At 34.5% G+C, this 26,901-nt stretch overlaps 1 long non-coding RNA gene across 5 annotated transcripts in view; it reads right to left on the bottom strand.

Annotated features, from left to right (window-relative positions):
- The window catches only part of LOC126816734 (uncharacterized), a 116,088-nt gene that overhangs the window by 26,158 nt on the left and 63,029 nt on the right, over window positions 1-26,901 (bottom strand). For all 5 annotated transcript variants that reach the window (XR_007678537.2, XR_008787412.1, XR_008787415.1 and 2 more), the window contains one exon: window positions 5,958-6,082. This is a non-coding gene — a long non-coding RNA (uncharacterized LOC126816734). The remainder of the gene's footprint in view (window positions 1-5,957; window positions 6,083-26,901) is intronic.

Below are 26,901 nucleotides of genomic sequence, written 5' to 3'. Positions count from 1 at the left end.
TTTTGTAATACCTGAAGATGTACGGTACACCGCTGTACGATTTTCATTTGGTTCACTTTTGAGCTAATCTAGCCTAGTTGGGGTCATGGCATTTAGGGCGTGGAATACCACACCCACCACCAGAAACCCGACAGACTAACATTCTGATGATACCAGATATACATACATTGATACCATATAAGAAAAAAATTGGTGCACTTTTCAGCTAGGTTGGCCCCCCCTGGGCTCCTGGTCTACACGGTGAAAATTAGATAAACTTAGATGATTCAATAGAAGTCTATTATGGATTATATATATTTAAAAAGAAAAGTATTATGTCTCGTCAGCAAGAACTAAAAACCTAAGTGTAATATAGAAGGCCATGATATGAAAACCATATTGTAATATAGCTTGTAAGCAAGATATAACTGGTATAACGCACTGGGCAAAATTCTGATATAATAAGTAGACCTGAGGAAAAACGAATGTTTAAACATTTGATATCAGGCTAGGGTAAGCATCCTCTGCCTCGTGCACCACTAGTCATGATATATCTACATACATCTAGTATTTTATTATTAGAATTGACTCTATATATACTAAGCAACACAAGAAACGCCAGGTTGGTATGTTACTCTGAATAGACGCATTGCATAAAACTTGCCAATTGTTTTTATTGTATATTTGTGACCACATCTCCAACTTTACCTGGGCAATAAGGCTCCTTCCCAAACACAGAATTGAACCCAGGAAATGTTCTCAAAAACGCAACCTGACCTCTGAGATGGTAATGTGTTCTCCCTGATTTTCATGTAACCCATGCTGCACGTGCTGTTCACCGGGACCAGTCCTATAAAATGCTCACCGATAGCTGGTTGAATCATTTACTCTACAACGTCAGCAGCATGCCAGGACTCACGACAGCTCAGAGGAACCAGGCGCTTGAAAGACTTGACGCAGGCCACACTGCCCAAGCCGTTGCCAATCACTTCCAGGTCAATGTTCGGACCATCTACAGGCTTCAGCGACGCTTTCGGGCCACCAACATGACGGATGATCGCCCCCGAACTGGTAGACCAAGGGTTACCACAAGACCGTCATGTTGTGCGACAGCACGTGCCGAATCCCTTCACACAGGCATCTGAGACAGTGGGAACACACGGAAGACCCATCAGTACCGATACAGTGCGCCGACATCTCACCAGAGAGAACATCCATTGCCGTAGACCTTACCGTGGACCGATCCTCACCCCTCGCCATCGACGTGAACGTCTACAGTTTGCCTAAAAACACCAGAACTGGAGACACAGGCAATGAAGAACTGTTCTGTTCACAGATGAGAGTCGGTATTGCGTATCAACTGCAGATGGCAGGGCCAGAATATGGCGTCGACGTGGCCAGCGTTATTCTGACCAATGTGCCATGGAACGAGACTCATGGTGAGGTCCAAGCATAATGGATTGGGGTGGAATCGGCCTTAACCAGAGAGTGGGTCCTGTGGCGTTCCAAAATCTTGGTCCAGGGAGAGTAGGCGGCATCACAGCAGTGCGCTACATCGATCAAGTTCTCAGACCCCACGTCATACCACATTTCGCAGGTCATCGAAACAACTTTTTCCAGCATGAAAACGCCCGTGTCGACACCGCCAGAGTTACTCGGGACTTTCTACCACACTACGGTGTCAACGTTATGTACTGGCTAGCCCTTTTTCCGGACTTAACCCCGATTGACTTTCTCTGGGATGGAATTAAGAGGAGACTTAATAACGTCGTGCCGAGACCAAACACAGTCGATGGATTGCGCCAGGCTTTTCTGAGAGTGTGGTTCCAGCTGCCAATGGCGTTCATCAATCGTTTGGTCCACTCCATGTACAGACGCTGCGCTGCTGTTATTGAAACTCGCGGTGGACACACCAGATACTGATGTATAGACTGTGAACAGACTCTAAACCTTCTCGTAATGTCTTGGAATTGTGATGAATTAATCACTAATGTGTCAACATACTGTTCACAAAAAATTGCTTTGATCCATTTAGTAAGTCGTTTTCTACAATGATTTGATTAAAGTGTCTCTCTGATTTTGAAATCGTACTGACGGTTTTTGGAGGTTTTTTTTGCTGTTTAGTATATTATTATAGATCTATCTTATATAGCTTGGTCTCCGAATAAGACGTTCGTAAGTGTGCAAATCAAACGCCAAAATGTCAAGAAATACGATATTTATCTTGGACGTTTCAGATAGTTACTTGTCACTAGGAACCTTTCACGAAAATATAACCTATCTTATTCACTGATATATATCCGTTATTTCTCCTTTAATATAAGATGTTTTGATTAGAGGTGTTTAAATTCTGTTTGTCCAGTGGTGTATGGATCGTATTATTTTTATCATACTGATGTCCCGTGATAATGATTTCAATTATTTATTTCAAGATGTAGTTTATGATATATACTTCTTATATTACACACTCCCAAAGAGATTACTCATATTTCTTTAAGAATAAATACACAAAAAAAACACACAAAAAAAATCCAACGGTATTTTAACTATCTAACGGTTGTTTAGCATACCGGTACATAATCATATAACGGAAAACTTAAATGGATTGTGATATTTTATTAGAACGGAACGGTCAAATTCCATTTGCTAAATGATACACACGATAAGTAAGGTCTGCCACACGTACTCCTTTTTTTAAAAAAAAAATAGACAGTATTTGTTAATAAGCATTTTTTTTTACACATATCAAGCCCAAAACACCATCGTATGAAAAATGTAATTTAATTCTACATTATACGTCATTATACGGGATATTATTCATACTCCACACCAAAATTTTATATTTATATTTATTATATTTATCATATCTTTTATAATGCCGGGTCTCCCAAATGATTTTCGTTTCTAAAATGTCAATCATAAAATACAAATAAAAATCAATTCCAAACCAAAAAAACACCCAGACAGTTCTTATCGCCAAGACGTTATTAGGGTTTAATCTGTTAGCTGACTAAAATACGGAAAACAAAACAATTTATAAGTATACGATTGCAAACAATTAGACAGTATAAAGGGGTGCCAAGATTTCCAGGGCGCTTCATGGTTACATGGAACTACTAAATTATCCTCTTTTGTACATCGATTGTCGAGATATCAGCATTGATTGGTCAAATAAACATCCCTCAAACCCACCGATATACCTACAATTAGGCGTGTATAGGATAGAATTGCACCAACGTGTATCAACTGTGAGCTTTTATTAGAACGGAACGACCAATTTCTTTTAAATATTAAAGGTACAGCTGTTGACGTCAAGGCGCGTGTGTACAGACATCCGTTTAGCTTATATTCTGTCAAACACGCAACAGACTAATTAATGTTTCACTTGGAAATCGTCCAACATATCTGCCTTTTCAATAAAACAAATTATATCAATAGTTCATTTGAAAAAAAAATACATTAATAGCCGCAACCAAGGTGACGAAAGTCAAAAATATTATTTTAAGTTATTTATGCAAGAAAGCCAAAAATATTATTTTAAAACTATTTAGCGAGAAACTTTCTGTCCTTGTCTCAAATAAGTCTCGGTCAATTCGAAATGCTTTGAAAATATCACCTGAGAATCCTTTTCATTATAAAGTTCAATTGATCTGTTTACTTGTATAATTGTTTAACAAACGCACATGCACAAGCATACTAGTGATTCTTTTTTTTATAAAAGAACATCACGAAATTTTGAAATTCAGTATGAAAATAGATTGAAGTAGTGCCAAGTATACGGAACTGTTTAAACTTTTCTATGTATGAAAACACCGCGTTACTATAAGAGAAAGTGGGGTAATTTTGAGGTCTTACTAAATACTTGTCGTGTTTCAATTATTATAGATAAGGCAGAAAACATACCACAGTGTGTACACCCTTTCCATTTTATTAATGAAGCGGGTAAGGCGACAATGAGACCGCGTGTATCCTATACTGTTATAGATATTATCGAAAAATCTCTTCCCGAAATTTACCTTACTTGTATGATATTGATTTACCGTCACAAATATAAATTTAAATCCTAATCCCAATAAAGATACCCCCCCCCCCCCAATATGCATAAATAAACATTTGTAAATGTGATTAAAGTTAGGTACTCATAATGTTATTGTTTTATATTTCTTCACTATACAGAATTAAATCTGAGAAAATTATCATTCTGATTATACTGATTATAATATATAAGTAATACTTAGCTATAGAATACTATAATTTAATTTAATACTTTAATTCCGGAACCACAATGCCATTTTATTTTCGAGCGTCATTTACAAAACATTATAACTTTTTTTCTTACAACTTTTGAAGTAAAACTGTAAAATTTTGTAGTAAATGCCAACGAGTGTAGAAATCATGTAGATGTAGAAAAAACATTGATAACACAAGATAAACAAAGAGTAGAGGTGTAATATAAAACAGTGGGGGAGGGAGGGGTGGTGGTCGAGATCTGCTCTCTCTCTCTCTCTCTTTCTCTCTCTCTCTCTCCTACACAATGTGGAGTATTTTGGCCACGTAACTCGATACCATTAGGGGTCACAAGGGAGATAATTTAGAGATTCTAAACAGAGACGAGGTGTTCGATGATAGATCGGATCAGAGGTAAGACCTGTTTAAACTTGTTAAACCTATTGTATATAAGTATAAATAAATGATTGATAGATATCAATGGATAAAAATGTCTATACTATAAATATAGTGTATATTAGTAGGTAGTTTTAATGAGGTATATTCTATACAATATAGCATGCTTATGCTAGTATATTATAGGATAAAGATGTGTTGAGATGTAAAACCGTTATATTGAAAGTCAACGTACCGTTATAAGACCTATATTATAATATAGCATAACGGGATTAGGAGAATATCATTTTTACACCCCATTAGTTAATCAGTCTAGGTTACTCAAATGTAGTATTTAAATTCAGATAAAGTTAAAGCATGCATTGTAAACTATTTAATTAATATATATAATCAAATTCATTAAATCGTTTTCAAGGCACAATATTTTTAATGTTTTCTTTAGCCCACCAATTGCATGATCGATAAAAATAACGGATATTTTTGAATTGTTATGATTTGAATAAATAAGGGTAATTGAAAGATATCGGCTTGATGGCGGAAGTATTGACTTCTTACACATTCATTCATTCACGCTACTCCCCTATATAAAACCGTTATTCAATCCGAACAACGGTCCTCACGTGACATATTATCATATGCATTTCAAGTATTGTGCAAGCATTATTATTTCTTTCTTTCTTTCATTTTTGTTCGGCTTGAAAAAGATATAAAAACATATGTATAATAAACCAGTAATTGTTTTTTTGTATATATAAATACTCTTTAGTATTATTTTCCATACTTGTACAAAGCAAATGACCGGCATAAAAACAAACAAGTAAGAGTGGAGAATTCTTTGTTAAAAGGGGATTTATAACTTTCAACAAGAATTTATAAGTAATAATTTTATATAATATCATATTCAAAATAACCTTAAACTAATATGATTATTGAAAGTTCAAGCACTGATCTAAAATACTTTATTCGAGTTTTAGATGAATTAATTGCACTAAAGGCAATTTTGTGTATGCACGACTCGTAACCAATCTGAAGACGTTTAGGCTGCATCTGTGTTAAATAGTTAATAGTTAAAACACCGCAAGTTGAAACTTTTTTAACGAGCGACAAATAAACCTCAAACTAAGGCCACTTGAGGTTCTGACAAACATGTATATAGCCTCTTCCAGTTATATTTTTTCAAAACTCATTGAGAACATCCTACAAACTACCAGAGCTGTATTTATAAAGTATCGAAAATTGCGTAGAATTTATCCGACACGCAATAATAATATTTATTTAAGCGGGCATATAGGGTAATATAGATTATAGTTGAGACTTGTAACATACATAAGGTATGGCGTTTTACTTTAACTCACCTCGTTTATTTACTCCAATACATCAAATGAATAACAACTGGAACTGCGACGCAGTAATGACGGGTTTCACCTGTGCCACGTTACCACGTACCAATGAACCAGATTTCCACATAAGCATTGCACACCTGTTATAAAACGGAAGCAGAGTCAACCAAATCCAGCTATATCAATTCCATTTATACATTTATTAGCATGTGTTACATATGTCAAAATAGTGATCCTGACAAAATTGGTTACTAACCAACGGCTAAACCTTTAAAAGTGCCCTTGACAATATTGGTTATTTCTCTGTAACGGAAGAAGAAAGAAGCAATTCTTTGGTATCTATAGCATCGTATAAAATCATTCTATATGTTAGATGAAATTGAATATCATAATTTTAAAGGAATATTGAATAACACTCATTTGAAGAAAATATTTGTTTGGAGGCTAAAAATACAGTTTTTGTCGAAATGTTGTCACTTTCGGTAAAAATAAATTTTTAAAATTGTTTTTATAAAATCACAAATGGAATTAGTTATCAAATCACAAATGACAAATGACATAAGGCATCAAATGGTGAAACTTTTATAAAAATCAAATAATAATTAACAATTTTATGAACCAAAAAATCGTCTATTTCCCAACAACTGAACAAGTAAAAAAAAAATTGTGATATCTATATGATCGTATCTATATGGAATTAAATATCATACTTTAGGGGTCATTTGAATAAAATATCTGTTTTGAAAGTTAACAATTACGTTTTTTATTTAATAATATTGGATAGTTTTTCGACTATTTCCGGTTTTTGGATCATTGTCGGGGTAGTTTTACCTGTTTTCAAAAAAATAAAAAAATAGAAGAGCATTTTCAGTAATTTAACGATTTTATCAATTTTTTCAAAGTTTGGGCCCTTTTTTAACCACTTATGTTATTTCAATGCTTCTTTTTTTGAATTCACACTCTAGACCCCCGAAAGGACTCTGAGTAAGAAGCCTGATCATCGTATCTGTATGAATAGGATATCATACACTAGTCCAAGCACCGGTCGATCCAACCATACCTTAATTTGTTTCATCCGTTGATATTATTATTATTATTATTATTATTATTACAGCATATTTACTGTGTTCCCTTTCATATAACATGTCCACGAGCAATTTGCAAAGTGACAATGTAATCATAAATAAACAACAAGATTATGGACATGTTAAGGATTGTGTACAGAGTCAGTTAAAAGCCTGATTTAATAAATGTGTTTTAAGTTGTTTTTTAAAAGAATATTGAGATGTACAACATCTTAAACTAAATGGTAGATTATTCCACAAACAGGTGCTTGATAACTAAAAGAGCGCTGGCCATAAGAGACTAGTTAAACAGTTGTCTATCTGATGTACGTAATGTTCGGCCAGGTGGATAAAGTTCTAAAAGATCTGAGATGTAACAGGAGCTAAATTATTTAAACATTTAAATGCAAGTAATAAAATCTTAAAATCAATTCGATTTTGAACAGGTAACCATTGCAATATATATAAAACAGGAGTTATGTGGTCGCATTTATGATAACAAGTCTAGCTGCAGTATTCTGTACTTTTTGCTATTTATCTATAAACTTTACAGGTAAACCAACTAAAAGTCAATTAAAGTTATCTAATCGAGAAGTGACCAAAGAATTAACAAGTGACTTAGTGGCCTCTACTGTTACAAATTTACGCACTTTACCTATATTTCTGGTGAGGAATCGCGTTTTTCCCCAAAACATCCATTTTTGTGGGGGTTTTTTTGCAAAATATCTGACAATTTTTCGACTACTTCCGGTTTACGGATCCTTGTCGGGATAACTTTAACAGGTGGTGTTAGAGTATGGCTTCATGATCCAGAAGTTTCAGAAACATCGACTGAGGCTTTCAAAATATATAAGGGTTAGAGAATGGGAGGAAAATTCGAAAAACTTCGAAAAGTAAAGGGTGATACCTCTGAATGTAACTTATATTATTGAAAATCGAGTGGACTTCAGGTATCAAAAAATATAGGTCAAATTTGAAAATTTTGAAAAATAACAAAAATTGTCTCGAAAACAATGTGTTTTCAATTTTCAAACGATAGAAGATATGAACGAATATTCAAAATTGAAAAATGTGAGCTAACCATTGTGTCAGAAAACATTTAGGGGTTCCCAAAAATGTCATTTGTTTGAAAATAGGTAAAGAATTGCCGATTCTTATTTTCTGGCCACCATTCAAAATTTGACTACTTCCGGTCTGCGCAGAAGTTTTAAATATAATTTAAGGAGTAATCCCCACATGATTTCCCAAAAGAACATTAGGTCCCAAATCGATATCTATTACAGGCACTGAGAAATAGGCTCCCGGCAATGAACCGGCTTTCAGGAATCTCACAGGTAGAGGGTCATACAATAGCCCGTTTATCGAGCTACCAATTTTTTAATATTTTTTTTCTCAAAATATCGGATATTTTTTCGACTACTTCCGGTTTACAGATCATTGTCGGGAAAGGTTCAACAAGTGGTATGGGAACTTAACTTCCTGTACCAGAAGTTTCAGAAAGATCCATTGGACAGTTTTTAAAAGAAAGGAAAATTAGAGGACCATTATCAGATATTTAACGATATTTACCTTCCTTAAACCATTAGAAGTTTTTTTTTAGTAACAAAACGATTTTTCGACTTTTTTTCAAAGATTAGGGCCCTTTTCGGAACCTTTATATCATATTGAGGCATTTCAATTTGGATTCACACCCTAGACCACCGTTAGGACTCTCAGTGACAGATAAAAGCGTCTGAATAGGCTCCAAAAAGCAAAATACTAGATTTTCAGCGTAACATAATAATATATTGCCTAACCAGCGAATTTGTATCATTTGGATGCCATAAGATCGTCCATTATTCGGACTATCCAATGAGACTTTAGTTGTTTTGATTCGGTGAAATCTGGCGTAGTAATCACTTTTTTCACAATATCGAATATTTTTTCGGTTTGTGGATCATTTTCGGGATAGTTTTAACAAATTGTTTTGATACTTAACTTTCTGTAAAAGAAGTTTCAGAAACATACATTAAGCTGTTCTCAAAACAAAGAAAAATAGAAGGATTTTTCAATTTTTTTCAAAGATTGAGACTCTTTTTGGACGACTTATATTATTTCAATGATTCTATTTTTGGATTCACGCTATAGACCACCGAAAGGACCCTGAGTAAAAAAGTTTAAGAAAAATTGTAGGTGTCGTTTTCGAGAAAAAGACGTCTCAAAAAACACCAAACTGGAAAATACTAGATTTTCGGCGTACCATAATTTATTTTCTAACCATCGAAATCGTATCATTCAGATGTTATGTGATGGGGCTATTCAATGACACTTTAGTTCTTTTGGTCCGCTAACATCTGACGGAAAAATCAAGTTTTTCGCAAGAGCACCAATGTTTTTAACCTTTTTTTTCATTTTTTGAATACTTCCGGTATGGAGATTATTATCGGGTTAGTTTTAATAACCGGTTTGGGCAATTAAATAGTCACAGGGCTCTGTAAATATATATTACATTATCTGATCAGATAAAATGCCCTAGAGAAATCCTATGTTCAAAAGTGTCAAAAATGCAAAACTGTCAAAATATCGAAAATTAAATTTCAATAACTCAAATAGATATTATACATCGTTAGAATCGTAATTAGGTCAGCTATCTGAATGTAAAAATCTGTTTAAATAATAAAATAGTATCCGCATGCATTGGGTATCCCACGATAGTCCATTCCTCGGGCCACTCAAATCCGGTGATATCGGACGGAGAAATCGCGTTTTTTTTTCCAAAAATACCCATTTTTTGCGTTCTTTTCAACATATCGGTCATTATTTCGACTTCTTCCGGTCTACGGATCATTGTTGAAATTTCTTTATCCCTTGCTATGGTCATATAACTTCATGTTCCAGAAGTTTCAGAAACATCGATTTGGTCGTAAAAAGAAAAAAAGTAGGATAGAAAATGGGCAAAAAATTCGAAAAAAAATCGAAAAAAAGTGCGATAACTCTGAATGAAACTTATATTACTGGAATCGGATTGACTTCAGGTATCCAAAAATGAAGGCCAAATATGAATATTTTGAAATTTTCTCGTAAACGACATGTTTGCAATTTACGAACGATATAAGTCAACGACAAAGTTACGAAATTTGGAAATATTCAACTGCTACCGTTCCAGAAAAGATTGGAAATAATAGGGAAATAATTGACAAAACTACGGCCAGTTTCTGATTTTTCGGCACAATACCATATTCGACCCCTTCCGGTCTGCGCAGAAGTTTCAAAAGTAGTCGATCAAGTAGCCACCACATGGTTTCCCAATAGAAAATTAGGTTACAGGCACTGAGAAATAGGCTTCCTGGGGAAAATTAATAATAACTAGACCTGCAAGCAGCACTGAACCGGCTTTCAGGAATCAGACAGGAAGAGTGTTATACAATAGCCGATCCATCGAGCTACCAAACGATACTTTAGTTGTTTTGATTCAGTGACACCCGACGGAGAAATCGCGATTTTCCAAAGAGTACCAATTTTTTACTGTTTTTTTTCTCAAAATATCGGATGTATTTTCGACTACTTAATGTTTACAGAGAGATTTAACAAGTGGTATAGTAACTTAACTTCCTGTACCAAAAGTTTCAGAAAGATCTATTGGACAGTTTTTAAAAAAAAGGAAAATTAGAAGACCGTTATCAGATATTTAACGATATTGAGCAAATAATTGGTATTCTGACCAATCTTGGTTAGGACTAGTTACCTCCCTTATACTATTAGAAGCATCTCCAGAAATATAACGATTTTTCGACTTTTTTCAAAGATTGTGGCCATTTTTGGACCACTTATACTATATTGAGGCTTTTAAATTTGGATTCACACCCTAGACCACCGTTAGGACTCTGTGTAACAGAAGTTTAAGAAATCAAATAAGAGTAGTTTTCGAGATAAAAGCATCTGAATAGGCTCCAAAAGGAAAATGCTAGATATTCAGCGTCCCATAATATATTGCCTAACCAGCGAATTTGTACAATTTGGACGTCATAAGATCGTCCATTATTCGGGCTATCCAATGAGACTTTAGTTGTTTTGGTTCGGTGAAATCTGCATAGTAATTACCTTTTTTGCAAGATCACCATTTTTTTTTTTTACTTTTTACGTGGTTTTTTGATCATTGTCGGGGTAGTTTTAACAAGTTGTTTGGATACCTAACTTTCTGTACCAGAAGTTTCAGAAACATCCATTGAGATGTTTTCAAAACAAAGAAAAATAGAAGAGCATTTTCAGTAAATTAATGATTTTTCTACTTTTTTCAGAGATTGTGACTTTTTTGGACCACTATTATTATTTAGATGCTTTTATTTTTGTATTCACGCCATAGACCATCCTAGGTGTCGTTTTCGAGAAAAAGGCGTCTCAAAAGGCTCCAAAACGGAAAATACTAGAAATTTGGCGTACCATAATTTATTTTCTAACCAATCAAATCGTATCATTCAGATGTCATATGATACTTCTTTGATGGGGCTATCCAACGACACTTTAGTTCTTATGGTCCGCTAACATCTGACAGAGAAATAAAGTTTTTCCCAAGAGCGCCAATATTTCTACACTTCCAGTATGGAGATTATTGTCGGGATTGTTTTAATATCCGGTTTGGGCAATTAAATAGCCGCAGGGTCCTGTAATGATATATTACATTATCTGATCAGATAAATCCTATGTTCAAAAGTGCCATAAATGTAAAAAAGTCAAAATATCGAAAATTAAATTTCAATAACTCAATACATATTATAAATCGTTAGAATTGTAATTAGGTCAGCTATCTGAATGTGTGACCTTTTTGTAAATATCTGTTTAAGCAATAAAGTAATAGTGCATTTTCCACAATTTCACGATTTTTCGACTTTTTTCGATTTTCAGTCCCTTTTTATCCTATTCCAGACATTTCAAAGTCTTATTGAATAGCTTCATGCACAACACTGTCAAATGGCCTCTCGATAGAGAAAGTTAAAAAAAATTGTAGGTTTAGTTTTTTGAAATAAAGGTGTCCAAAAACGCTCTAAATCAGAAAATACTTGATTTTCAGCGTGCCATATTTTGCTGCCTGGTCATAGTATCCGTATGAATTGGGTATCATACCACAGTCCAATCATCGTGCCACCCAACGATACATTAATTTGTTTAATCCGTAGATATTGGACGGAGAAATCGTGCATTAATTCGACTACATCCGGTTTACGGATCGTAGTTGAAATTGCTTTATCCAACGGTCTGACAAAATGTCTTTACGATCCAGGAGTTTCAGAAACATCGATTGAGGCTTTCAAAAAAATATAAGGGTTGGAAAATGAGCAGAAAATTCGAATAATTCGGAATAAAACTTATATTACTGGAATCGGATGGATTTCAGGTATCCAAATATGTAGGTCAAATTTGACAATTTTGAAAAAAAACAAAAATTGTCTCATAAACAACATGTTTTCAATTTTCGAACGATAGAAGTCATAGACGAATATTCGAAAATGAAAAATTCGAGATAGCCATTATCTCTGAAAAGATTCGGGGTTTCCGAAAATATCATTTGTTTGAAAATAGGTCAAGAATTGACGAAACTATTGCCGATTTTCAATTCCGGCACAAAGTACAAAGTTCGGTCACTTCCGTTCTGCGCAGAAGTTTCAAAAATAGTTTATCAAGTAGCCACCACATAGTTTCCAGATAGAAAATTTGGTTCCAGATCGATATCTGTTTTCGATCATGGAGAAATAGGCTCCCACGGAAAATAATAATAATGATAATAACTAGATCTGCTAGGCAGATATTAAAGCTTTCATATTCACGGTCAGTTCCTGTCACATGTCATGGGTTATATAAAGAATCTCAACAAGGAAAAGGAATTATTAAAATCGATCAAAACTCGAAGTTATATAAGTATATATATTGAGTAACAGTGCACCCGGGCAAAAAAATCTGGAATATAAAGGGAAATAACAAAGACTTATATTTAAATTACGGATCTCTCGATGTTGAAAAACGCGACAGATGAGAAAATGAAATGAAAATAACTCAAAAATGGCAGGAAAATGTCGAACAAGTAAATTGTGTCGTGGAAATGAAATGAAATCAAATGAAATGGGCTTTAACGTCCTACTGTTCTGCTCCGAACTGGGCTAATGAAGACGGGCATACGCCATACAGTGTGCTATGAAGGAAATTTTGCCCTGACAGCGGCACTACGGCCTACCCTTATATTGAATTCCAACTGTCAAAGGATCTTTTACGTGCACGTCAATGTATACACGGGACCTCGGTTTTTCGTCCGATCCGAACGACTAGACAGCTGTCCTTGTCAGGCCCTCCGTTCTGCATCACTGACAAGGGGGAACCAAGCGGGGAAATCTGGATGAACTTTCTCGGCCAATTCAGGGATCGAAAACTCGACCTCCAGGCTAGCGGGCCAGCGTCTTACCCACTTAGCCACCGTGATCCCCTTGTGTCGTGGAATGATCATTTGGAAAATTATACAACCCTAAATTGCACGGTTATTAACAAGAAATGAAATAGGCTTTAACGTCCTGCTGTTCTGTTTCTACTGGGCTAATTAAGGCAGACATACGCTATGCAGAAAGCTATGAGGGAAATTTTGCCCGGGCAGCGGCACTATGGCCTACTCTTATAGCGAATTCCAACTGCCAAGTGATCTTTAACGTGGACACCAATTTATAGACTGGTCCTCAGTTGATCGACCCATCTGAACGATTAGACAGGTATTCTTGTCAGGGCCCCCGTTCTGTACCACTAAGAAGGCGAAACGGCGCTGTAAAATGCTGATATTTATGCGTATCATTTCATTATTTTATTTCCAAACTTGAAAAATATTTCTATAGTTCAAAGAGCTAGACTAAAGTCACCTGGCTGGGGCATCAGGTGTTTCCATATATCAGACAAAATCAAAACCATGCTATGGACAAAATTGTGCAAACATGAAACCATAAAAATGTCAGAAACTGTTCGAATATAACATATTGAATAGGTCTTATGTCGTAATTTTTGAAGTTCGAAAATAGCAGATTTAAAGTAAATGTTTCAAAGTACCCAACGAAATATGAATATGTAAAATAGGTCAAATATTACCAAAGTTACAGATATGTAGGTTAATTCTTTCGTCATTAACATTTGGTGATTTCGGATTTGTAAAGCGTTTCGAAAATATGTATTTGAAAGTCAACATCCATTTGCATTTTCAGATTTTCGAATTTCGAAAATTCGTCGCTGTGATTTCGAACCGGAAGTTGAGACCAACTTGACAACTTCTTTAATATTTGCACGATTTTGTTGAATTTTGAAATGTAGGTGGATCTTACTGATGCGACGTGAAAAGATGTAATTAAAAATTTTCTAACTTATCTTCCCTTGGAGAAATAAAGGATCAAATTTTTCAAAAAATTGACGAAATATAGGTCAGGTTACCTTAAATTATTTATTCTGTACTAGCTACGACACTATTGATTCGTACACAAAAAAATGAAGTTTGTAGGTCAGTCCTGAAGTGCCATCATCTTCAAATGTGAAATGTCTTTAAGGCTTTTTTGAGGAAAGCCGATAAAATGTAGGGCTTAGATTTTTGATTTCTGGCAAATGATGGACGCCATTTTGAATTGAAAATGAAAAATGCTGAAAAATCCACATTAATGGGCTTGAAAACACACACAATAGGTCGTGGCTTAGGGAATCCGTCTTCTATTACCGAAATTATTACATTTCTAGATATCCCGAATCAGGCACGAATTTTTGGTATTTCAAAATTTCAAAATTTCGAATTTCGACTTTGACGTTTTTCGTGCCGACGAAGTTGTTTACAGGGCAATTTCTTTCTTAAGATTCTGTCAAGCTTATATCCAAGAATCTAATCTTTGGATCTTTCTAAATCTTTAATCTGTCTCCGAGAATGGATGTTGACTTTCAAATAGATATTTTCGAAACGCTTTACAAATCCGAAATCACCAAATGTTAATGACGAAAGAATTAACCTACATATCTGTAACTTTGGTAATATTTGACCTATTTTACATATTCATATTTCGTTGGGTACTTTGAAACATTTATTTTAAATCTGCTATTTTCGAACTTCAAAAATTACGACATAAGACCTATTCAATATGTTATATTCGAACAGTTTCTGACATTTTTATGGTTTCATGTTTGCACAATTTTGTCCATAGCATGGTTTTGATTTTGTCTGATATATGGAAACACCTGATGCCCCAGCCAGGTGACTTTAGTCTAGCTCTTTGAACTATAGAAATATTTTTCAAGTTTGAAAATAAAATAATGAAATGATACGCATAAATATCAGCATTTTACAGCGCCGTTTCGCCTTCTTAGTGGTACAGAACGGGGGCCCTGACAAGAATACCTGTCTAATCGTTCAGATGGGTCGATCAACTGAGGACCAGTCTATAAATTGGTGTCCACGTTAAAGATCACTTGGCAGTTGGAATTCGCTATAAGAGTAGGCCATAGTGCCGCTGCCCGGGCAAAATTTCCCTCATAGCTTTCTGCATAGCGTATGTCTGCCTTAATTAGCCCAGTAGAAACAGAACAGCAGGACGTTAAAGCCTATTTCATTTCTTGTTAATAACCGTGCAATTTAGGGTTGTATAATTTTCCAAATGATCATTCCACGACACAAGGGGATCACGGTGGGTAAGACGCTGGCCCGCTAGCCTGGAGGTCGAGTTTTCGATCCCTGAATTAGCCGAGAAAGTTCATCCAGATTTCCCCGCTTGGTTCCCCCTTGTCAGTGATGCAGAACGGAGGGCCTGACAAGGACAGCTGTCTAGTCGTTCGGATGGGACGAAAAACCGAGGTCCCGTGTATACATTGACGTGCACGTAAAAGATCCTTTGACAGTTGGAATTCAATATAAGAGTAGGCCGTAGTGCCGCTGTCAGGGCAAAATTTCCTTCATAGCACACTGTATGGCGTATGCCCGTCTTCATTAGCCCAGTTCGGAGCAGAACAGTAGGACGTTAAAGCCCATTTCATTTGATTTCATTTCATTTCCACGACACAATTTACTTGTTCGACATTTTCCTGCCATTTTTGAGTTATTTTCATTTCATTTTCTCATCTGTCGCGTTTTTCAACATCGAGAGATCCGTAATTTAAATATAAGTCTTTGTTATTTCCCTTTATATTCCAGATTTTTTTGCCCGGGTGCACTGTTACTCAATATATATACTTATATAACTTCGAGTTTTGATCGATTTTAATAATTCCTTTTTATTGTTGAGATTCTTTATATAACCCATGACATGTGACAGGAACTGACCGTGAATATGAAAGCTTTAATATCTGCCTAGCAGATCTAGTTATTATTATTATTATTATTTTCCGTGGGAGCCTATTTCTCCATGATCGAAAACAGATATCGATCTGGAACCAAATTTTCTATCTGGAAACTATGTGGTGGCTACTTGATAAACTATTTTTGAAACTTTTGCGCAGAACGGAAGTGACCGAACTTTGTACTTTGTGCCGGAATTGAAAATCGGCAATAGTTTCGTCAATTCTTGACCTATTTTCAAACAAATGATATTTTCGGAAACCCCGAATCTTTTCAGAGATAATGGCTATCTCGCATTTTTCATTTTCGAATATTCGTCTATGACTTCTATCGTTCGAAAATTGAAAACATGTTGTTTATGAGACAATTTTTGTTTTTTTTTCAAAATTGTCAAATTTGACCTAAATATTTGGATACCTGAAATCCATCCGATTCCAGTAATATAAGTTTTATTCCGAATTATTCGAATTTTCTGCTCATTTTCCAACCCTTATATTTTTTTTGAAAGCCTAAATCGATGTTTCTGAAACTCCTGGATCGTAAAGACATTTTGTCAGACCGTTGGATAAAGCAATTTCAACAACGATCCGTAAACCGGATGTAGTCGAATTAATGCACGATTTCTCCGTCCAGTATTTACGGATTAAACAAATTAATGTATCGTTGGGTGGCACGATGATTGGACTGTGGTATGATACCCAATTCATACGGATACTATGACCAGGCAGCAAAATATGGCACGCTGAAAATCAAGTATTTTCTGATTTGGAGCGTTTTTGGACACCTTTATTTCAAAAAACTAAACCTACAATTTTTTTTAACTTTCTCTATCGAGAGGCCATTTGACAGTGTTGTGCATGAAGCTATTCAATAAGACTTTGAAATGTCTGGAATAGGATAAAAAGGGACTGAAAATCGAAAAAAGTCGAAAAATCGTGAAATTGTGGAAAATGCACTATTACTTTATTGCTTAAACAGATATTTACAAAAAGGTCACACATTCAGATAGCTGACCTAATTACAATTCTAACGATTTATAATATGTATTGAGTTATTGAAATTTAATTTTCGATATTTTGACTTTTTTGCATTTTTGGCACTTTTGAACATAGGATTTATCTGATCAGATAATGTAATATATCATTACAGGGCCCTGCGGCTATTCAATTGCCCAAACCGGATATTAAAACAATCCCGACAATAATCTCCATACTGGAAGTGTAAAAAAATTGGCGCTCTTGGGAAAAACTTTATTTCTCTGTCAGATGTTAGCGGACCATAGGAACTAAAGTGTCGTTGGATAGCCCCATCAAAGAAGTATCATATGCCATCTGAATGATACGATTTGAATGGTAAGAAAATAAATTATGGTACGCCAAATTTCTAGTATTTTCCGTTTTGGAGCCTTTTGAGACGCCTTTTTCTCGAAAACGACACCTACGATGGTCTATGGCGTGAATACAAAAATAAAAGCATTTAAATAATAATAGTGGTCCAAAAAAGCCACAATCTCTGAAAAAAAGTAGAAAAATCATTAATTTACTGAAAATGCTCTTCTATTTTTCTTTGTTTTGAAAACAGCTCAATGAATGTTTCTGAAACTTCTGGTACAGAAAGTTAGGTATCCAAACAACTTGTTAAAACTACCCCGACAATGATAAAAAAAACCTGGAAGTAGTCGGGAAAAAATCCGATATTTTGAAAAAAAAACCACGTAAAAAGTAAAAAAAAAATGGTGATCTTGCAAAAAAGGTAATTACTATGCAGATTTCACCGAACCAAAACAACTTAAGTCTCATTGGATAGCCCGAATAATGGACGATCTTATGACGTCCAAATTGTACAAATTCGCTGGTTAGGCAATATATTATGGGACGCTGAATATCTAGTATTTTCCCTTTGGAGCCTATTCAGATGCTTTTATCTCGAAAACTACTCTTATTTGATTTCTTAAACTTCTGTTACACAGAGTCCTAACGGTGGTCTAGGGTGTGAATCCAAATTTAAAATCCTCAATATAGTATAAGTGGTCCAAAAATGGCCACAATCTTTGAAAAAAGTCGAAAAATCGTTATATTTCTGGAGATGCTTCTAATAGTATAAGGGAGGTAACTAGTCCTAACCAAGATTGGTCAGAATACCAATTATTTGCTCAATATCGTTAAATATCTGATAACGGTCTTCTAATTTTCCTTTTTTTTAAAAACTGTCCAATAGATCTTTCTGAAACTTTTGGTACAGGAAGTTAAGTTACTATACCACTTGTTAAATCTCTCTGTAAACTGGAAGTAGTCGAAAATACATCCGATATTTTGAGAAAAAAAAAACAGTAAAAAATTGGTACTCTTTGGAAAATCGCGATTTCTCCGTCGGGTGTCACTGAATCCAAACAACTAAAGTATCGTTTGGTAGCTCGATGGATCGGCTATTGATCAGATAATGTAATATATCTTTACAGAGCCCTGCGACTATTTAATTGCCCAAACCGGTTATTAAAACTAACCCGATAATAATCTCCATACCGGAAGTATTCAAAAAATGAAAAAAGGTTAAAAACATTGGCGCTCTTGCGAAAAACTTGATTTCTACGTCAGATGTTAGCGGACCAAAAGAACTAAAGCGTCATTGAATAGCCCCATTAATGGACTATCACATAACATCTGAATGATACGATTTCGATGGTTAGAAAATAAATTATGGTACGACGAAAATCTAATATTTTCCGGTTTGGAGGTTTTTGAGACGTCTTTTTCTCGAAAACGACAACTACAATTTTTCTTAAACTTTTTTACTCAGGGTCCTTTCGGTGGTCTATAGCGTGAATCCAAAAATAGAATCATTGAAATAATATAAGTCGTCCAAAAAGAGTCTCAATCTTTGAAAAAAATTGAAAAATCCTTCTATTTTTCTTTGTTTTGAGAACAGCTCAATGTATGTTTCTGAAACTTCTTTTACAGAAAGTTAAGTATCAAAACAATTTGTTAAAACTATCCCGAAAATGATCCACAAACCGAAAATATATTCGATATTTTGAAAAAAATCGTAAAAAGTAAAAAAAAAATGGAGATCTTGTGAAAAGAGTGATTACTACGCCAGATTTCAACGAATCAAAACAACTAAAGTCTCATTGGATAGTCCGAATAATGGACGATCTTATGGCATCCAAATGATACAAATTCGCTGGTTAGGCACTATATTATTATGTTACGCTGAAAATCTAGTATTTTGCTTTTTGGAGCCTATTCAGACGCTTTTATCTGTCACTGAGAGTCCTAACGGTGGTCTAGGGTGTGAATCCAAATTGAAATGCCTCAATATGATATAAAGGTTCCGAAAAGGGCCCTAATCTTTGAAAAAAAGTCGAAAAATCGTTTTGTTACTAAAAAAACTTCTAATGGTTTAAGGGAGGTAAATATCGTTAAATATCTGATAATGGTCCTCTAATTTTCCTTTCTTTTAAAAACTGTCCAATGGATCTTTCTGAAACTTCTGGTACAGGAAGTTAAGTTCCCATACCACTTGTTGAACCTTTCCCGACAATGATCTGTAAACCGAAAGTAGTCGAAAAAATATCCGATATTTTGAGAAAACAAATATTAAAACATTGGTAGATTGATAAACGGGCTATTTTTGTGGAATAATCTACCATTTAGTTTAAGATGTTGTACATCTCAATATTCTTTTAAAAAACAACTTAAAACACATTTATTAAATCAGGCTTTTAACTGACTCTGTACACAATCCTTAACATGTCCATAATCTTGTTGTTTATTTATGATTACATTGTCACTTTGCAAATTGCTCGTGGACATGTTATATGAAAGGGAACACAGTAAATATGCTGTAATAATAATAATAATAATAATAATATCAACGGATGAAACAAATTAAGGTATAGTTGGATCGACCGGTGCTTGGACTAGTGTATGATATCCTATTCATACAGATACGATGATCAGGCTTCTTACTCAGAGTCCTTTCGGGGGTCTAGAGTGTGAATTCAAAAAAAGAAGCATTGAAATAACATAAGTGGTTAAAAAAGGGCCCAAACTTTGAAAAAATTGATAAAATCGTTAAATTACTGAAAATGCTCTTCTATTTTTTTTTTTTTTTTTTTGAAAACAGGTAAAACTACCCCGACAATGATCCAAAAACCGGAAATAGTCGAAAAACTATCCAATATTATTAAATAAAAAACGTAATTGTTAACTTTCAAAACAGATATTTTATTCAAATGACCCCTATTTGTTATGTGTTTAAAAGTATGATATTTAATTCCATATAGATACGATCATATAGATATCACAATTTTTTTTTTTACTTGTTCAGTTGTTGGGAAATAGACGATTTTTTGGTTTATAAAATTGTTAATTATTATTTCATTTTTATAAAAGTTTCACCATTTGATGCCTTATGCCATTTGTCATTTGGGTTTTGATAACTAATTCCATTTGTGATTTTATAAAAACAATTTTAAAAATTTATTTTTACCGAAATTGACAACATTTCGACAAAAACTGTATTTTAAGCCTCCAAACAAATATTTTCTTCAAATGAGTGTTATTCAATATTCCTTTAAAATTATGATATTCAATTTCATCTAACATATAGAATGATTTTATTCGATGCTATAGATACCAAAGAATTGCTTCTTACTTCTTCCGTTACAGAGAAATAACCAATATTGTCAAGGGCACTTTTAAAGGTTTAGCCGTTGGTTAGTAACCAATTTTGTCAGGATCACTATTTTGACACATGTAACACATGCTAATAAATGTATAAATGGAATTGATATAGCTGGATTTGGTTGACTCTGCTTCCGTTTTATAACAGGTGTGCAATGCTTATGTGGAAATCTGGTTCATTGGTACGTGTTAACGTGGCACATGTGAAACCCGTCATTACTGCGTCGAAGTCCCAGTTGTTATTCATTTGATGTATTGGAGTAAATAAACGAGGTGAGTTAAAGTAAAACGCCATACCTTATGTATGTTACAAGTCTCAACTATAATCTATATTCCCCTATAAATAAATATTATTATTGCGTGTCGGATAAATTCTACGCAATTTTCGATACTTTATAAATACAGCTCTGGTAGTTTGTAGGATATTCTCATTGAGTTTTGAAAAAATATAACTGGAAGAGGCTATATACATGTTTGTCAGAACCTCAAGTGGCCTTAGTTTGAGGTCTATTTGTCGCTCGTTAAAAAAGTTTCAATTTGCGGTGTTTTAACTATTAACTATTTAACACAGATGCAGCCTAAACGTCTTCAGATTGGTTACGAGTCGTGCATACACAATATTGCCTTTAATGCAATTAATTCATCTAAAACTCGAATAAAGTATTTTAGATCAGTGCTAGAACTTTCAATAATTATATTAATTTAAGGTTATTTTGAATATGATATTTATGCGTTATTGCTACGAGTTTTTTAAAGTTACGAAGAAATATTTGAAAATATGAAGACGCATGGGTTGTAAATAGCTTAATTTTACACCTTTTTTTCAAATTTTAATCGAAATAACCCGAAAACGAAATCGAAATTAAAAAAACTGACCCCGATGTTTTGTGCGCACCTTTTCAGTTGTACCAGATTTTAAACAAATGCTATTTGCTTTCAAAAAGTCGTACTGAACAGTCAAAATTGTAGTTTTTCTAAAATTACGTAACTGGAGAGTTCATCTTCATCAGTAACAAAAAAGGGCAGAGGATATTCGCCATTCGAATGGCAAAGAGTTATTCGCCATTCGTTTACGTTATTTGCCATTCGTTTTCGTTATTTGCCATTCTTTTTTTAAAATCGATATTCTCTGTGCTATCACGATGTCTGGTCGAGGAGTAATGCTACCAACCACTAAAACTAGTCTAACTTCGTCATACAAAATGCACATACATCATTTTCGTTGCAGTAAAAATGCGAAAATTACTACTACAACAAACGTTGTTTGACACATTGCCATTGGAGGTCTATTTATAGCCTAGCGCTGACTACCCGAAAAATTACCATACTTTATGGCATGTCTTTGAAAGGTTTAAATAAGACAAAATAGTTTTATTCAAATATATGGACTGGAAATAAACAGTGGTTGATAATAATCCCTGTCAATTTTAAGAAATTACGATCTCATCCCTTGCTGGACGTACGCCTATGTGAGTAGATGTAAATGAATTATATGTTTGACAATAAAACACACGGTTGAGAAAGTAATGTAGGCTATGAGTAGCAAATGAATACGGGATGCAAATAAAGAAATTTAATGGCGGGGGTAGGGGGGCAATGGTTAGCACGTGTGCGCTGTTCATAAGGTCTGTCATTGAGGTCTCTCTCTCTTTCTAAGGGGGGTTGGATGGCCGAATGATTAGCACTTGCGTGCTGTATCATACGACCTGTCATTGAGTCAGCTGGCGTGGTTTCGAATCCCTGGTTGTACGTGACAAGGAGTAGGGTCGCCTGTCCAATCACGTGGGTTTTCTCCGGGTCCTCCGGTTTCCTCCCACTGCTAAAGACCCCTACGCGCAAGCGAATTATTGAAATGAAATTAAACCATATGTTAGTCCCGAAATGACCTAGTTTGTGTCTAGTGGACGTAAAACCCCATTTCTCTCTCTCTCTCTCTCTCTCTCTCTAGTTTAAAATGGAAGGTATAAATAGAAATATACGGGTGGCAAATATGGCAAATATAATACGGCAAATATAACAGCAGTTGGAAATGAAATGAAATGGGGTTTAACGTCACACTGTTCTGTTCCTAACCTGGCTAATGAAGACGGGCATACGCCATACAGTGTGCTATGAGGGAAATTTTGCCCGGGCGGCGGCGCTACGGCCTACTCTTATATCGAATTCCAACTGCCAAGGGATCTTTTACGTGCACGCCAATGTGTACACGGGACCTCGGTTTTTCGTCCCATCCGAACGACTAGACAGCTGTCCTTTTCAGGCCCTCCATAACACGCAGCTGGAAATGAAGTATTGGTAGGAAATGAAATATACGAATGGTATATAGATAGAACATGCGATTGGCAATGAAATAAAATGGGTAGCCTACTCCTCCGGGTGGTAGGCGGGCGGGCAGATCAGGTAGAACAATTTCAATAAGCCTCTGCTGCTTTCGCAGGAATGAAATTAGATTAAGTTTGTATTTTATCTACTTTGTGATAAACAAAAGTACAAAGAAATGCGTTTTCAGTGTTTCTGGATTAGTAAAGATACAAAATTTCACAGAATACGGAACTTTTCACATAAAACGGCCAACGTGTTGGATGATTGTTTTTTTTGGTAAAAACAATCATCACCAGTACCACGTTACCTTTGAACTTGTGTCACTTCCGATGCCAAGTTACCCTTGAACTTATGTCACTTCCGGTAACAACTCATTTGAATAACATATCGGTTATAAAGTCTAAAAATACAGTTTTTGCCGAAATGGTGATATTCCCGTTGACAGTGTAAATGTTAAAATGGTTTGACCTAGTTCAAATTGGCATTCGGCATCAAATTGAAACTCGAATGATATTTGACTCATTTACAGGCAAAATAACGTGAAAAGTGACGCATGCAAAATTGCCTATTTCTCGGCAACTGTACATATTACAAATTAAATTTCACATATATTCTCTTCGTATGCGTTATTGCTACGAGTTTTTTTAAAGTTACGAAGACATATTTGAAAATATGAAGACGCATGGGTTATAAATACCTTAATTTTACACCTTTTTCAAATTTTAATCGAAATAACCCGAAAACGAAATCGAAATTAAAAAAACTGAGCCCGATGTTTTGTGCGCACCTTTTCAGTTGTACCAGATTTTAAACAAATACTATTTGCTTTCAAAAAGTGGTACTGAACAGTCAAAATTGTAGTTTTTCTAAAATTACGTAACGGGAGACTTCATCAGTAACAAAAAATGACACTTCGGGCAACAGAGCATGTGAACTTTGTTGTAAACAAATCGAACAATAAATAAATAATCTAGGACCCAAAAACTGAATTAGCCAAATTACCGAGACAAAAATTGTCCCTTTAATCCTGTGTAAAATGCCACCAAAAAATATTCATAATTTCTAAATAGATTTAATCTCTAAGTCATGCCGACTTTCCGGTTAGACCAAATATATCGAATCGATCCGACAAGTAGTTTCTGAGATATACTCAAGTGCAAAATAAAACGGCCTTTGAACTTGTGTCACTTCCGATTCCAAGTTACCCTTGAACTTATGTCACTTCCGGTAAAAATGAAACCGTTAAACATGTTTCCACATAAGCATTACACACGTGTTAAAAAATAGACAGAGAATCATCCAAATCCAGCAACATCAATTTATATATTTGTTGTCATGTGTTACATATGTCAAAAAGTGATCCCAGTCAAAATTGGTAAATTTTCGCAAAATTACGTCACTTCCGGTGGCGACAGAAAACTTTATTGTAAAAAAAAGTTGAGAATTTGCACCATGAAATATATGAACTTTGTATGATACATATCGGGGAATAAATAATTAACCTAGAACCCATAAACTGAAATTAAAAAGGTAAAGTAAAAAATCTTAAAAAAGGATCCAGAAAAAAGTGTTTTTTTCTCGACAACGGAAGATGCTAGAAGCAATTTGTGGACATCTATATGATAATATTGATTCAATCTATATGTCCATTGGAATGAAATATCATAATGTTAAACGAATGCTAAGTATAACTCACTTAAAAAAATATTTGTTTTGAAAATCGAAAATACATTTTTTTGCCAAAATGACATTACTTCCGGTGAGATTGAAAATGTAAAATTAGTTTTATGAAATTAGAAATGCCATATGGCATCTGATGGTGAACATTTTATGAAAATCAAATAATACTTGACACTTTTATAGACCAAAAACCTTGAAAAGTGACTAGTAGAAAATCGTCTTTTTCTCTGCAACCTTACAAGTTAGAAATCATTTTGTCGGAACCAATCTATTTGTTGACGGAAACCAAATATCATAATATTACAAATATTACAAATAATACTCATTTGAATAAAATATGTATTTTTAAGGCTAAAAATACATTTTTTTTCGAAATGACATCATTTCCGGTGACAGTGAAAATGTTAAATTAGTTTGACCTAGTCCAGATTGGCATTAGGCATCAAAAGATATTGAAAATCAAATAATAATTGATTATTTTACAGGCAAAATAGCGTGAAAAGTGACGCATGCTCATATTACAAACTAATTTTCGCATATTTTCTCTTGGTATGGGTTATTGCTACGAGTTTATGAAAGTTACAAAGAAATATTTTAAAATATGAAGGCACTGAATGGGTTGTAAATAGCTTAATTTTACACCTTTTTTCACCTTTTAATCGAAATTGCCCGAAAATAAAATCGAAATTAAAAAATCAGAGCTCAAGATTCTGTGCGCCTTTAGTTATATAAGATTTTGAAAAAATAATATTTGCTTTCAAAAAGTGGTACCGAACTGTCAAAATTGTAGTTTTTGGTAAAATTACGTCACTTTCGGTGCCGACAGAAAACTCTATCGGTAACAGAAAATTGACAATTGAGACAATAGAGCATATAAACTTTGTTTTATATATATCGAACAATAAATAATTAATCTAGGACTGAACAACTGAATTAGCCAATAGCGGCCAAGGAAAATTACTGAGACAAAAAAAATTCACATTTTGCTCAAGTCAGATGACTCTTTAATTCTGTGTAAAACACGACTAAAAATATTCATAAATAAAAAAGTTTTTTGTAAAAATTTAAATTTTCTAAATTGGGCGCCTAATATCTGATTTTGCCGAAAATCAAAAATCAAAAGTAGAGTAGCTATTCGCCCTGTCTCCGGCTATGCAAAATGTATCAAAAGTTAAAATCCAACGATTATTGTTAAAATTACTGCAATATTTTAAAAAGCGATAGCTTCGGTCATTTCGGACATTTCGCATTGTCGCAGAACGTTCAAAATAGCTTTATCCTGTAAGTCACACCCACTTTCCCAGTAAAACCGAAGAAATCGAAATGATGGATAGACTTCATATTATGTGTATATATCAATAATTTCTTAGTTACTACAAAAACAAAATTTGATGGCAATCTGACCTACTTTTGAGGAATTTTTGGAAAACTTTGATTCGTAAAACGTTTTGAAAATATATTGATTCCAAGGCCACCACCCTTGGAATTCACTTTTGAGTGAATTTTTCACTCCAAAACATCTTTGTCGGCACGAAAAACGTTTAGGGTGATACTCGAATTTTTTAAATATTCAAATACCAAACATTCGATCGTGAGCCAGGCTTTCCTGAAATGTATTAATTTAACATAAATCTGGGAAATAACTGAGACTTGTATTGCTGTAATCGAATCGACTCCCCGTTCCCGAAGTTTAAAAAACGGATCTAGATGTTGAAAAACGGGACAGATGAAAAAATGAAATGAAAATGGCGGGAAATAACTCAAAAATGTCAGGAAAATGTCGAACAAGTAAATTGTGTCGTGGGATGATCATTTGGAAAATTATACAACCCTAAATTGCACGGTTATTAATATGAAATGAAATGAGCTTTAACGTCCTGCTGTTCTGCTTCTACTGG

This window comes from Patella vulgata, chromosome 3, assembly GCF_932274485.2.
Source record: "Patella vulgata chromosome 3, xgPatVulg1.2, whole genome shotgun sequence".
Taxonomy (NCBI): Eukaryota; Metazoa; Mollusca; class Gastropoda; family Patellidae; genus Patella; species Patella vulgata.
The sequence above is the reverse complement of the archived record's forward strand: the minus strand, read 5'-3'. Positions and strand labels throughout refer to the sequence as shown.